This window comes from Palaemon carinicauda, unplaced genomic scaffold (genome assembly GCF_036898095.1).
Source record: "Palaemon carinicauda isolate YSFRI2023 unplaced genomic scaffold, ASM3689809v2 scaffold18, whole genome shotgun sequence".
NCBI classification, from domain to species: domain Eukaryota; kingdom Metazoa; phylum Arthropoda; class Malacostraca; order Decapoda; family Palaemonidae; genus Palaemon; species Palaemon carinicauda.
This window is the reverse complement of record NW_027169369.1, coordinates 545001-558873: the sequence shown is the minus strand read 5'-3', so window position 1 is coordinate 558873 and position 13873 is coordinate 545001.

Below are 13873 nucleotides of genomic sequence, written 5' to 3'. Positions count from 1 at the left end.
GAAATCTCGATAGACTTCTGCCTTTCCTTCTTCATCCACCTTCATGAGCAAAGCCTGGCTTCCACCACGATAACTACGTGTAAGTCAGATTTGACTAAACCTCTCCTCTACGCCTTCCAGGTGGACCTGTCGAACGAAATCTTCAATAAGATTCCGAAAGCATGCATTAGACTTAAACTAGCAACCCCTCCAAAGCCCATATCATGATCCTTGGACAAAGTCTTGCACTACGCTTAAACTTGAACAACGAAGATTGTACCCTAAAGGATCTAACAAAGAAAGTGATATTCTTATTTGCTATAGCCTCAGGGGCTAGAGTTTGTGAAATAGTGGCCCTATCTAGAAACGAGGGCCCTATTCAGTTCACAGAAGGGGGAGAACTGAATCTCTTTCCCGATCCTACCTTTCTCGCCAAAAATGAGCTACCCACCAAAAGGTGCAGTCCTTGGAGAATCTGCCCTCTGAAGGAAGATGTCTCTCTATGTCCAGTAGAGTGTCTTAAGGTCTATTTTCGAAGAGCTTCAGACTTCAAGGAAGGACAGCTCTTCCTAGGCGAAACCCCAGGATCAAACTTATCCCTAAAACAACTGAGGGCAAAATCACCTACTTTATTTGCAGAGCAGATCCTGACATTACACCCGCAGGTCACGATCCTAGAAAAATTGCTTCCTCACTGAACTTGTTTCAGCATATGGATGTTGATATATTATTGTGCTACTGTTATTAACACACACTGAGTATGTGTTGTTTGAGATGTTGAGTCTTGAAATAAAGTCAATCATGCTAACTTTAAAATGATTTATTCTCTAAAAACAACAGTGTTAACATATCCATCACAGGAGTATAGCTGGTTTGGTCGGATGACCATTCCAGGTGAAGTATAGATAAGAACTGCCTAAAATATCGATATCACAGATATCGTATATTTAGTTATCTCAGCATTTAAACACAATATGTAAACTTTACATTAGTCCAGGAAGACACCTGCATCCGGTGGTGACACAACTCTTTCTCACGGTTCGTATTTGTGTTTATGCTTCATAAAAATGTTACATTGCTGAGACCTGCAAAATGCATCCTGTTATGATCTTGTCTGACTACAGCAAATCTCACGCTAGCTTCTTCTTCCACAATGACGTATTACGTCATGTGTTTTAAACATGTAATAACTGACTATTACATCAGCTCGGCCAGCTATCTCAATTTTTTTTTTTTTTTAAATTAACAACACGCAAAAATATGTTTACTAGGAGTGTGACTGGACATATGTATTATTCTTTGTTTAACTTTAGCCATAAGCAAATAAGGACGAATGTTCAAATAGGCATATTAAAAAATAAATAATAACAATAATGCATATGAAAAGATATTACCAAAGCAAAGAAAAAAATGCATGATAAATACCAATCACAGATATGGTACATTGCTAGCAAATGATTATATGGTACCAAAAAAAATACTGATATACATATGATTCGGTAACTTGTTAAAGAATAATTATTACCTTTGTCAGAAACATAGATTAACACAACACGGTAATTAATAAAAATATTTGTTACCTTGGTAAAGATTCAATTTTAGTGCACAAACACGAATTCCTGGTACGTACACGTACCACGGTTTCGTACATATATATAAATATTTATATATAGGGCTTATATATTTCATTAGATGCCCATAGATTCATTTTTTTTTCTCTTTTCTTTTAATATTCCGGCTTATATATTTTATTAGATGCCGAGAGAAAAAATTATTCATATTTTAAATGTTTTTTAAATGTATTTTTAAAAATGCAAATGTTCTACAGTCTCTTCAATTACATACTACTAGCGTACTAACTGCTTTTCGTACACAACTCGTTTCCAAGACAATTTTACTCCTTTGAGCAAATGAAGTGGCCACTTTCAAACGGCTTTAAATTGAATTAAATAAGGAGTTTTGTCTGGACATGGCGAAACGTTCTGTTTTAGCTGCAAACTGTTCCTTAACCTACGCCAAACAAGGATGTTAACGGCGATAAATATCATCACCGTCACCACTGTTCCTGCTAGTAGTATGGGGTGAAGAAATTCTTTAGAAGTCGGTGACAGGTGGTCCATCTCGGTCAATTTCATCAACCGCTTGGCTACCTGTTTGTTGTATGGGAGAGGTAGTGATGGCGTTGTAGTCGACCACGTGAAGTTCGCGAAGTAGGCTCGTTCTCTGATGTTGGTCTTGATCCCGGTCACCATGGAATTAGGGGATGTCCCGATACAACCATCTGCTGCAACGAAGATTTTGGAATAGGACGTGGATCCGTCCGGGCATGATACATTGAAGCCGTCCTTGTCGTATCGTACCCAAAAGCCGATGTTCAGTCTGCAATTGAACTCGTTATTGTCAAAGGGATAAAGCTTATCCAGACAATTTTCACTTGTATGGAAGAGAGCACCGTCTAGCACTATACATAACTCGCATGAATCCATTAAGTTTTTATGGAATTCAAATGAGTCAGCTGTACATATTTTTCTATCCATTGCGTCTGAACAGTGAGTTAATTGATTTAAGTCTTTAATTACCGTATATGTTTCCTTGTCTGGGGAAATCAATACGTGTCCTGTCAAACTGGATATTACTGGATTTGAGTGATTCGTCATGAAAGTCGGAAATGGTGATATCCTGTAAGATTGCCAGGCATCCGAAGAATCAAAGGGAATTGTAATCATAACCTTGTTATTTTCAACGCTTACTGTAATTAGGCTGTTATAAAATTCTAACCTACGTGCGTCTAACAAAGGAACATAGCCTAGTTTCTCCCGTCCATTCTCCAGAACTAACTTTAAGTACTTTATAGGCAACAAATGGGGCGACAGTACACCTTTAGTTGCTAACGTGATAGCTTCTACATAATCTTTTGATTTCTCAATGAAATGTGCAATTCTGTTATGTATGTGATCTATTTTTAAATCATAATGCGTTAACGTTGCCAAAAAATCCTGTACTTCCATAATCTGACTGATATTACTTGAATGTTCATTTACTAAATCCATAATTTGATTGATTGAAGCTAACTGATTCCTTAGTTCTGACATAATCAATTCATCTTCATGAGTCAAGAACTCAATTTTCTTATTTTGATTACTAATCTTAAGACGATTGGAAATTCCTAAACCTAAACTTGCAATAGACCCAAAGATGTTTAGTGCAGCAAAAACAAACGGGTTACGCCTCTCTTTATGTTCGTGTCCTACAGTCCACATCAAAAGGTCACGAGCCAAAGATTCTGTCTCATAAGTCTTATTTTGCAAGTCATCAGATTGCATCTCTGCAACTTTTAGTGTCGACCCAAGCGAACTCTCTGTAGTCAAATGAAAATGTCTTCTATGCAACTCATCTAATGAGACAGCAAACCTTGAAATGGCGTTTTTTAAGCTAGTGACGTCATTCTCTGGAAGAAAAATTGCTTGCATATGCACTTCTACAACTACGTTGCTTGATGTAATAAAAACGTCTTCTTGTCTTTCAACTATAGTGCCATATTTAAAATCTATACTTTTAGTTTTAGAGCTCATCCCACACGAGTAAAATGTCTGAGCGAACAATCTCACTCCCAGCAACAAAAAATTCATCTTGGAAACCTGTAACGAGAAAAATATATGTAATTACTCATGTATTAAGAAGAAAACTTTTAACATACAAATAAAAATCATTCCCTCACTTCTTTCCCTCTCTTTTTGTTTTTGTTTTTTTAATTTCTTATGTGAGCCAATGGTACGATTCTCTCATCAGTGGGTTGGGATATGTTTTGAACTCTAAACCTATTGGCCGTTACTGTTTCCAAAATGTTAAATGGGCCTTCAAACTTAGGTGTTAGTTTATAATTGAGTCCTTTACATACATTTACCTGTATGTATACATTATCACCCACGGTATATGTTTTAGTTGGCTTCGCTATTTTATCATGATTCCTTTTCATTATGATTTGTGATTCTTCTAAATTATTTCGAAGGATATCATAACGACTTTTGCTTGCATTTATACATTCTTTCAAAGGATTTGATAGATTAGTTGTAGGCGTTAATACATGGAAAGGCGTTCTAACTGGGGTACCATACAATGCTTCATGCGGTGACATTTTAACCCTTTTACCCCCATGGTATTTGGAAATTTCCAACCCTTAACCCCCAGGGGTTATTTTTTTCAAGCACATTTTGCAGTATATTTTTTTAAAATTGCTCTAACAGCCTTAATTTTTGTCATAGAGAGGTCAGGTTGGTCTCATTCTCTTGAAAAATTATCAAAAATATGGAAAAAAAAATTTAAATAGCATTTTTTTTTGCAAGGACGTACCGTATCCATGGGGGTAAAGGGATGAGTTTATTTGGAACATACCAGTACGTCCTTTGGGGGTAAAAGGGTTAATTGATATATGATATGAATGATTCAGAGTACTCAGTACCGCAGGTATTGCAATATCCCAGTTGGGGTCTGATCCCCCTAGTGTTACTCTTAATATATTTAAAACCTTCCTATTTGCTCTTTCCACTAGCCCATTCGACTCTGGGTGATATATCATGGTATTTATTTTCTTTATGCTAAGGAATTCACACAATGAGGTAAGAAAGTGATTATTAAATTCTCCACCCGAGTCTGAGATTATCATGTGTGGAATTCCATGTTTACAAATGTAACACTCGTAAAACTTCCTAGCGCATTCAATCGCAGTTTTAGTTTTAAGCGCTATTAGTTCTGTATATCCAGTTAAAGCATCTACAATTACTAAGAGGTGTTTATTTCCTCTGTCTGACTCGTAAAATCCTGTTAACAAATCTAAATGTATTCTTGCAAAGGGTTGATTGGGCACGGGATAAGCCCCTAGGCTGACAGGTGTTTTCGCATGCCCTTTGTTTTCCTGACGTGCGACAATTAGCTATGTGTTTTTTTATATCTGTAAGCATTGTATGCCAATAAAACAATGATTTAGCTTTCTGTGACATTAATGAGAACCCCGGATGTCCATGTAATGGATTTGCATGCAACCAATTTAGGACAGTGGAAATAAGTGAGATTGGTACCACTACCTGGTCGTTACAGGTGTATTGCGGGTTTTCCTTGTCACGGTCCTACACAGAATATTATCTTTGATTATATAATTCTGCTGCTTATACTTTATATATCCCTTTTCCTTATGATTGCCCTTCAAAGCATTTATAATTGTTTCTAATTTCTGATCTTTTCTTTGCTCAGTCTAATAATTCAGCGCTCCAGCCTAAATCTTCTTGTTCAGATATCGTTTTAACAATAGGCATGGATGTTCATTTATCTATTAATTCAGCTAAAGGCTCCGTACAAGATGACACGGGGTTGCGTGATAATGCATCCGCAATGATATTGCTTTCCCAGGTAAATACCCGATTCTCGCGCCAAAGTCTTGAATGATCAAATGCCACCGAGTTCGTTTGGGGCTGTGGATGAAGCCTTTAAAGAACACGGTTAGTGGTTTATGGTCAGTAAGAACCTTAACGGGATAACCGTATATTATGAACTTAAAATGCACTAGTGAATTAACAATAGCTAGCCCTTCCTTGTCTATTACTGCATACTTACTTTCGGAAGTTCTCAGTTTTCGAGAATAAAAAGCTATCGGGAAAAATTGTTTATCATATTGCTGAAGCAATACCCCTCCTACTCCTAAGTCTGAGGCATCTGTTGCAATGAAGAATTCCTTACCGAAGTCAGGAAATTTTAAGATAGGAGAACTACACAGTTCATCTTTCAAGGTATTAAACGCCGGTTGATGATGCTCAGACCATATGAAATCTAAGCCCATCTTCGTAAGATCAGTTAAAGGAGCGGCTATTATTGAATAGTTGCGTATAAAACGCCTGTAATATCCACTACAACCCAGAAATTGCTGTATTCCCTTGACATTAGTAGGTATGGGAAAATTACGAATAGCCGATACCTTATCATGGACTACTTTAAGACCTTGGCTTGACACCATGAAACCCAAATATATTAATTCTGTTTTCAAAAATTCACACTTACTAATCTTTACCCTTAAGTTATGTTGTCTTAATCTCTGTAGTACTAGTTCTAACTTAAGTAGATGTTCTTCTAAGGTGTTGGAAAAGATTACAAGGTCGTCCATATAGGCATGCAATATATCCCCTAGCAAGTCTCCAAACACTATGTTAATCATTCTTGTAAATGTCATGGGAGCACAACGTAAACCAAAAGGCATCCGTAAAAATTCATAATGTCCCCTGGCTGTGCTGAAGGCTGTGTATGGGATACTATCTTCTTCTAATGATATCTGGTGAAAGCCTTTAAGTAAGTCCAAACTGGTAAAATATTTATTCTGACCTAACAAAGATAAAATATCGTCAGTACATGGCACTGGGAATAGATCAGGGATCGTCTCCTCGTTTAGACGACGGAAGTCTACGCAGATACGCCATGTTCGATCTTTTTTCGGTACAACTATTAATGGAAAATTATAAGGGCTGTTTGATTCCCTAATGACTCCTTCTTCTAGCATTTTACCTACTTCATCATTTATTTCATTCTGGAATTTCATAGGGAGTCTGTACGAGGGTACATAGATAATTTTCTGCTGAATTTCTTCGTCTTGAATGTCTTTATTGATTTTATTTTTAATAGATTGCAAAAGGGATTCATCCGCAACTGATTGAGCGTGATTGATTTCAGCAACGGTAAGAATACGATGTTTATAAACTTCTACATCCAAGATATGTTGATTTTTGTGAATTACTAAAGTGGTATTTAAATGATTACAGACTTCAATATTACATTGTTGATGTGAGCCTACTGTATAAATAGCTTGTGTGACAGACAATCCGTTAGTTTTCAAAGTGTCGGAAAGGATTAATATTTCAGATCCCGGTAATGTTTTCTTTATTTGCACTATTAAATTCGAAGGTACGTTTGGCTCGATAGATTGCGTGCAAGATGATATTACGGGTGAATGAGAATTCTGCTGGGTCGCGTATATTATTTCTTTATTAGTGAGACAAGTTATTGGTTCTTCAACGTACGTTACGATTACATTTGTCGTCTCCTTTTTATCCAAAACTGATTTTAAGATATTAGAAGACTTATAGAATTTTCCTTTGATATACACGCCGTGCTTGGCAGGGGCTAAGATAATGTTTTGATTTCCCATAGATGGGTTTCCTATAATTACAGCTGGATACATATCAATGTTTTGTACAACAACAAATGTATCGGCAAACGTGCGCTTACCGACCTTGAACTGAATACGAGTTATGCCTATGACATTTAATTCATTATTTCCTATACCCGAGAGTCTCACTCCGGATTTTTCTATCGGAAAGTTCAAAAACAACAAATGATGTGTCCTCAAATCCATGATATTACGTGGACTACCAGAGTAAAAAAATAACGTAAAGGATTTGTGTACTAAATTTACAGCATATAATGTTGGTCGTAACTCATTTTGGCTTATTATTGTATGAATTCGTTGCAAATCTACGGGAGCATGCACTGTTTTACTTAATTCGGCCGTGTGTTTCATAGGAAAATCTATTGCCTCACAATGATCTGATAAAACATTAAATTGATTATTCAATACTACTGATGTTGACATGAATGACCTTGACCCAACATCACTCTCTTCCCCACTGGAGTTAATTATGTGGTATTTGCTTTGCTCTGCACATTCTGAAAATTAGTCTGACCTTGCGAGGTCTGGTTTGACGACCCAGGCTCAGCGTTATTCAAAGAAGTGTTTGTTTGTTTCGGATTCTGAACTACATTGACGTTTGGCTGTTTCTTCTTATTATTAAAATGAGGATTTTTCTTTTTATTTCCATATGGAACTGACTGTGGAATTGACTGTGTATTTCTTGGATTCTGTTGTGTCTTACGCGAGTAGCACTGACTATATGAATGAGTCGAACTATTATGTATCGAACAGAATTTCGTTCTGCAGTCCGCGATCAAGTGACCTTGACGTTTGCAATTATAACACGTCATTCCCGCTACTTGACTATTATTAACTACGTTTACTTGTGGCTTTGTTTCATTCTTTGCAAAAAGAGTTAACACGGGATCAAGGTCAGGACACTTTGACATGTGTTTCTTTATCTGTTTATATACATCCAATTCCGTACTTGCAGGCGTTAACTTTTTATCAAAACACTTCACTAAAGCTTCAGGCAACATAAGTGTCATGCAAGTTAAATACATTAATCGTAAAAAATCTTTCACGGAGATGTTATCTCTAGTAACCCAAGTGGAATTACCTAAAATATCTTGATATTCATTAAGCCTATCAGCTATGAGAGCTGCTCTCTCAACAACATTAAGCCGAGTCATAGTGGCTTGATTAAGTGTATTTCTTAACGTTAATACTACATCCAAGGCTTCTTCATCCCCATAGACCAGGCGTAACCTAACTTTGAAATCATCCGAGGTAACTGCTTCTTGAAATGAAACACCTCTTAAATACACACTCGCATCCCCCTTGGAAAAATCTATAAAACTTTTAGCTTCTTGTAATTGTACAAAAGGGTCTACGATTTGTTTGGCATTTAAATGGGCATCGACGGATGAAATCCATGACTCCACATTTTGAGGCAAGAACCCATTAACCCGACCCTGAAAAGGAAGGATTGCAGACCTGGCATTTACAAGCGTCACAATCGGGAGAGGATTAATCTGTCCTACGCCACTAGGTCCAGGGTTGGGGCTCACAGGGGGCGTCATGACTACTGTATTTCTTTTTCTATCTCTTTGACTCCTTGCAATTCTATCAAAATATCTATATGAATACAGACGTCCACTGCGTAAATGCATAGCACTCAATGATAAAGATTATAACAAAATTCCCCAAAACAATGCTACTAATCCCAAGACATTTCCCGAGAATTTCTGAAAGAAAACGGAACACAAAGATATTTCCCGAGAATTTCTGAAAGAAAACGGAACACAAAGATATTTCCCGAGAATTTCTGAAAGAAAACGGAACACAAAGATATTTCCCGAGAATTTCTGAAAGAAAACGGAACACAAAGATATTTCCCGAGAATTTCTGAAAGAAAACGGAACACAAAGATATTTCCCGAGAATTTCTGAAAGAAAACGGAACACAAAGATATTTCCCGAGAATTTCTTTAAGAAAACGGAATTAGCACAAAGAGAGAAAAATTCTAGATGAGAATTCGGAGTTGAACACAGTTTCCTTTAATGAAAGGAAAATAAAAGATTAGCAAACCACTCACCCCGGTAATAATCGACTAACGACTCGTGATAACTACACTTCACTGCCCAAACTGAAATGAATAAGAAAATTGTACTTAGCTTTATATGGTTTTGTGTGATGTTGTCATATCCTCTCTCTCTCTTGATGTTTGGGTGAATGTATTCGGTCCGATTTCCGTTGAATGTAGTGCTTCCTGGATATGTTTTGTAAGCGTTGAACGTTAGTCCTTGGGTTTCCTAGGATGTTGATTGAAGATCCAGTTCATCAGTTTGTATGTATAACATTCATTAAATGCTTGCTTCTTCGATGGACTATGATACTTAGTCAAAATTGTAGATTCATTACTGTTGATTTCCTGAAGATCTTTCTCTGGTTTTTACAGCTTTATTGTTGATTTCTTGAAGATCTTTCTCTAATTCTTAGAGTTTTATTGTTGATTTCTTGAAGATCTATCTCTGATTCTTAGAGTTTTATCGCTGCCATCATTTATTAGTGTGCTACTGTTATTAACACACATTGAGTATGTGTTGTTTGAGATGTTGAGTCTTGAAATAAAGTCAATCATGTTAACTTTAAAATGGTTTATTCTCTAAAAACAACAGTGTTAACATCTCCATCACAGGAGTATAGCTGGTTTGGTCAGATGACCATTACAGGTGAAGTATAGATAAGAACTGCCTAAAATATCGATATCACAGATATTGTATATTTAGTTATCTCAGCATTTAAACACAATGCGACACAACTCTTTCACACGGTTCGTATTTGTGTTTATGCTTCATAAAAATATTACATTGCTGAGACCTGCAAAATGCATCCTGTTATGATCTTGTCTGACTACAGCAAATCTCACGCTAGCTGCTTCTTCCACAATGACGTATTACGTCATGTGTTTTAAACATGTAATAACTGACTATTACAGATAGACTCCACTCATATACTGGTTGGAAATTCTCAAGAGTCTTTTATAAACCTTACGCGAAGCAGGGGCATGAAATAAAACACTTTGTGGTGGTAGCAGGTAGTGTCATAAAACCTGTCGTCTAGTGCTGCAATGAACAGTGAACTGTTTGGGACTTAACAGTATACGGGGTGAACAGGTATTAGCATCTTTTAGTGTAATACCCATTAGTGGAGATCACTATAGTGAATCTCGGACATGTTTTATATAGGTGTAGAATCTAATCAATAACACCAGTGCCGTGTGAGCATTCGTACAGTGTTAAAACATATCCAACATCTAAGTGAAATCAATCTAATAATTTCACAATACTGAGTGGCACCTATGATTAACCCATATATGCATTTCTTCCCTTACAGGTTACAGATATATATATATATATATATATATATATATATATATATATATATATATATATATATATATATATATAATATATATATATATATATATATATATATATATATATATATATATATATATATATATAATATATATATATATATATATATATATATATATATATATATATATATATATATATATATATATATATATATATATATTCCTTGAAGATGTTGAATTGTTAAAAGATTCTATTTACAATACATTTATTGTTGTATTTATTTTTGTATATACAAATAAAAGCATGAAATGTATTTGCATCTCATTCTTCCTACATGAAATTGAATAAATATTCCAGAGCCTTTTATTTCCCTAAAAATAAAAATACTTGTCAGTATACCTCTGTAAGAACAACCTAATAATCGCTAAAAAGTTCCATCTTGTTCCTATGAAATACAACTTTGACGCTTTATAGTCAGTATCGACAATTTCCCTGCAGGGGGCAGGAAGCCCTAGGTTAGTTCCAAACTTAGTGGATATGACAAATAACGGTAATGTCATACATATATTTGGTCTGGGAGACCATATAAAGAACTGAGTCAAAGTAAAAGCGCTTATACAAACCCACATATATAGTACTTTCAAGTAATTCTCTGGTAAACTTCCATCAGGACGACATGGCTGAGACCAAAAACTGGATTTCGAGAAAGCGAAAACTCTATTTTTGGGTGATATGGCCATGTCGTCCTGATGGACCCTCCCTCCTTTCTAAAAAGTAGTATACATCTATGTAACAAAGTCCCCACCCAAAACTACTCTATCTGCGACTATCCATACTTAATTGCAACAAGGAATAGTTCGCCGCAGTGGTACCGTGAGGGGATCCAACGGGTAACCTTGATAACGGCTCCCCTTCATTTTCGCCAGTCTTCCCCCTCAAAGCGAAAACTCTATTCTGGGTGAAGATTGCTAGGTGTCATATCAAGAAATATGTCCTCTGATATTATGCAATATCCTTAAGAGTTATATTAAGGATACTTGTGCCAGGAGTTAGAATTCTGGAGACCTGTGGTCAATTCTTTAGGATTATCACTGTAGCCAGAAATTCCTTAGAAAGCTGCCTAAAGTAACCTTCCATCAGGACGACATGGCCATATCACCCGAAAATAGATTTTTCGCTTTGCTCAAAATCCGTTTATTCGGCCTATTAGTCTTAGCTTAGCCCTCGTTGGCGAATCCGTTGGTCCGTCATGCTGCATTCGTTCATGATCTCCCATGCTAGGCCTGTGCAGTCCTTTAGAGCTCCCCTTTATGAAGGGTGAGCTCCTCTTGTCTGTGCGCAGACTTTCCTGTACTGCCGTTCTATCATAGCCTCTGGGGTTTCTCGATTGACCTGCAGCATTGAACTTTTAGACTTAGCCTAGCCCTGGTGGCGATTGGATTAGCCCTCGTCGGCGAATCCGTTGGGCCGCCATGCTACATACATTCTTGATCTCCCATGGTTGGACTGTGCATTTTTTTGGAGTTCCCCTTTGCGAAGGGTGATCTCTCCTTGTCGGTGTTTCGACTTACCTGCTCTGCCGTTCCATCATAGCCTCTAGGATTTTTCAATTGACCTGTGGCATCGACCTATTAGGCTTAGCCATTCTGCATTCACTCGTGATCTCTCGTGCTAGTACTGCGCAGTCTTTTAGAACTTCCCTTTGCAAAGGGTGATTTCATCATGTCAGTGCGCCGACTTACATGTACTGCCGTTACTTCTTAGCCTCTGAGATTTCTCGATCGGACGGCAGCTACTCTCTCTGACGGCGTGGCATTTATTTTGATGCATGGGTATAGCTTCTCCATGTCGTCAACTCTCTTTTGATCCTAGTCTTTCCGGGACGGACATTGCATGAATTTTATCATTATGCTGCTGTGTTTTTTGCTTTTGTTCATCTTGGGAGTTGGTTCCCTCTGGGATCTGACTTTCCATGGCTGTCGGCGTGCTTCTCCCTGAGGGGTGAGCTATCAGACTGATGACAGTGCCGGTGCCAGAGACTTTGCCGTGGCGGCAAAGTCGCCGGCACACTATCCTATTGTACCTGTACTGGCGATGCGTGCTGCTTGTGGCAGTGCCTCCACTGGTAGAGCTGCCTTCAGGTACGGCATGGTGTTTTCTGCAGGAACCATTGCCGTTTGTCTCCGCCGCCCTAAGCACTTTTGCCACTAACAGTGTTGCCGTTACTGGCGGTGGGGCTAGTACTAGCCTGTAGGAAGGGTTGACTGTGCCAGCGCCTTAAGTAACATAGGTGCTGGTGGTAATGCTTTTGCCCCCTAGCGATGCCGGTGCTTCCGGCAACGCAGGTATATCTGGCGTACATGCCTGTGGCAGCACCAGAATAACGGTTATTTCGCTACCTTTCGACACCCAAACATAGATTTTTCCTATGTCAAAATCTGTTTTATAGTACCCGTTCTGGCGATACGTCTCTGCTTACGGCTGTGCCGCCACTGGTGACACTGCCTCTCTTTTGGCAAGGTGTTTTCTGCGGAAACCATTGACCATTATCTCTGCCTCCCTTGGGCACTATTACCACTGACGGCGGGGTTAGTACTAGTCTATGGATGTGGATATCGGTACCAGTGCCTTAGGGCACATAAGATGTTGGCGGCATTGCCGTTCTCCTCTGGCATTGTCAGTACTTCCAGCAACGCCGGTACCTTTAGGACACATACCTTTCTGCCCGTTTTTTATCTGAGACCGTTTTACATAACTAACATGAGTTCTCTACTTACTGTAGGTGAATTCTACTGCAGGTTAACATAAAAGCCTTACTCATTCAACGTTTGAGGCTTCTTTATGTAGGTTGGGCCTGAGAACTCCTACGAAAGGGTTCTGGGCTCCTGCATTGAATAACCAATACATATGGTTATTGGTTTTCTACCAATTTGTCCATTTCCCTTTGAGGGTTTGGATTGAAAAGATGGTTGGTAACTCAATAGGTTATTTACCCCTCCTGAGTTTTTTCTATTGAGGTTATCACCTTGCTTTTGTAACTCCCGGGTTGCTTCAGACTCTTGCTTGTTAATCAATGCGTCGATTGCTTAATGATTAAGTTTACCTGTACCGGTGCCCTATAATTGGCCATTTCTGTGCGGATATATAGGAGCAACGGTTCTTTCCACGAGTATTTCCCCACACCTTTTTCCCCTTTTTTGGGCCTATGGTAACGGACCTTTAGGGGGCTAATTTTTCCAATCACATTCTTTTTAGGGGAATGAACATTTCGTAATTTATCTCCTTTTTTCTTACCAATTGCATTTACTCACAATTTGGTGATTACCATTCCCTCAATTGT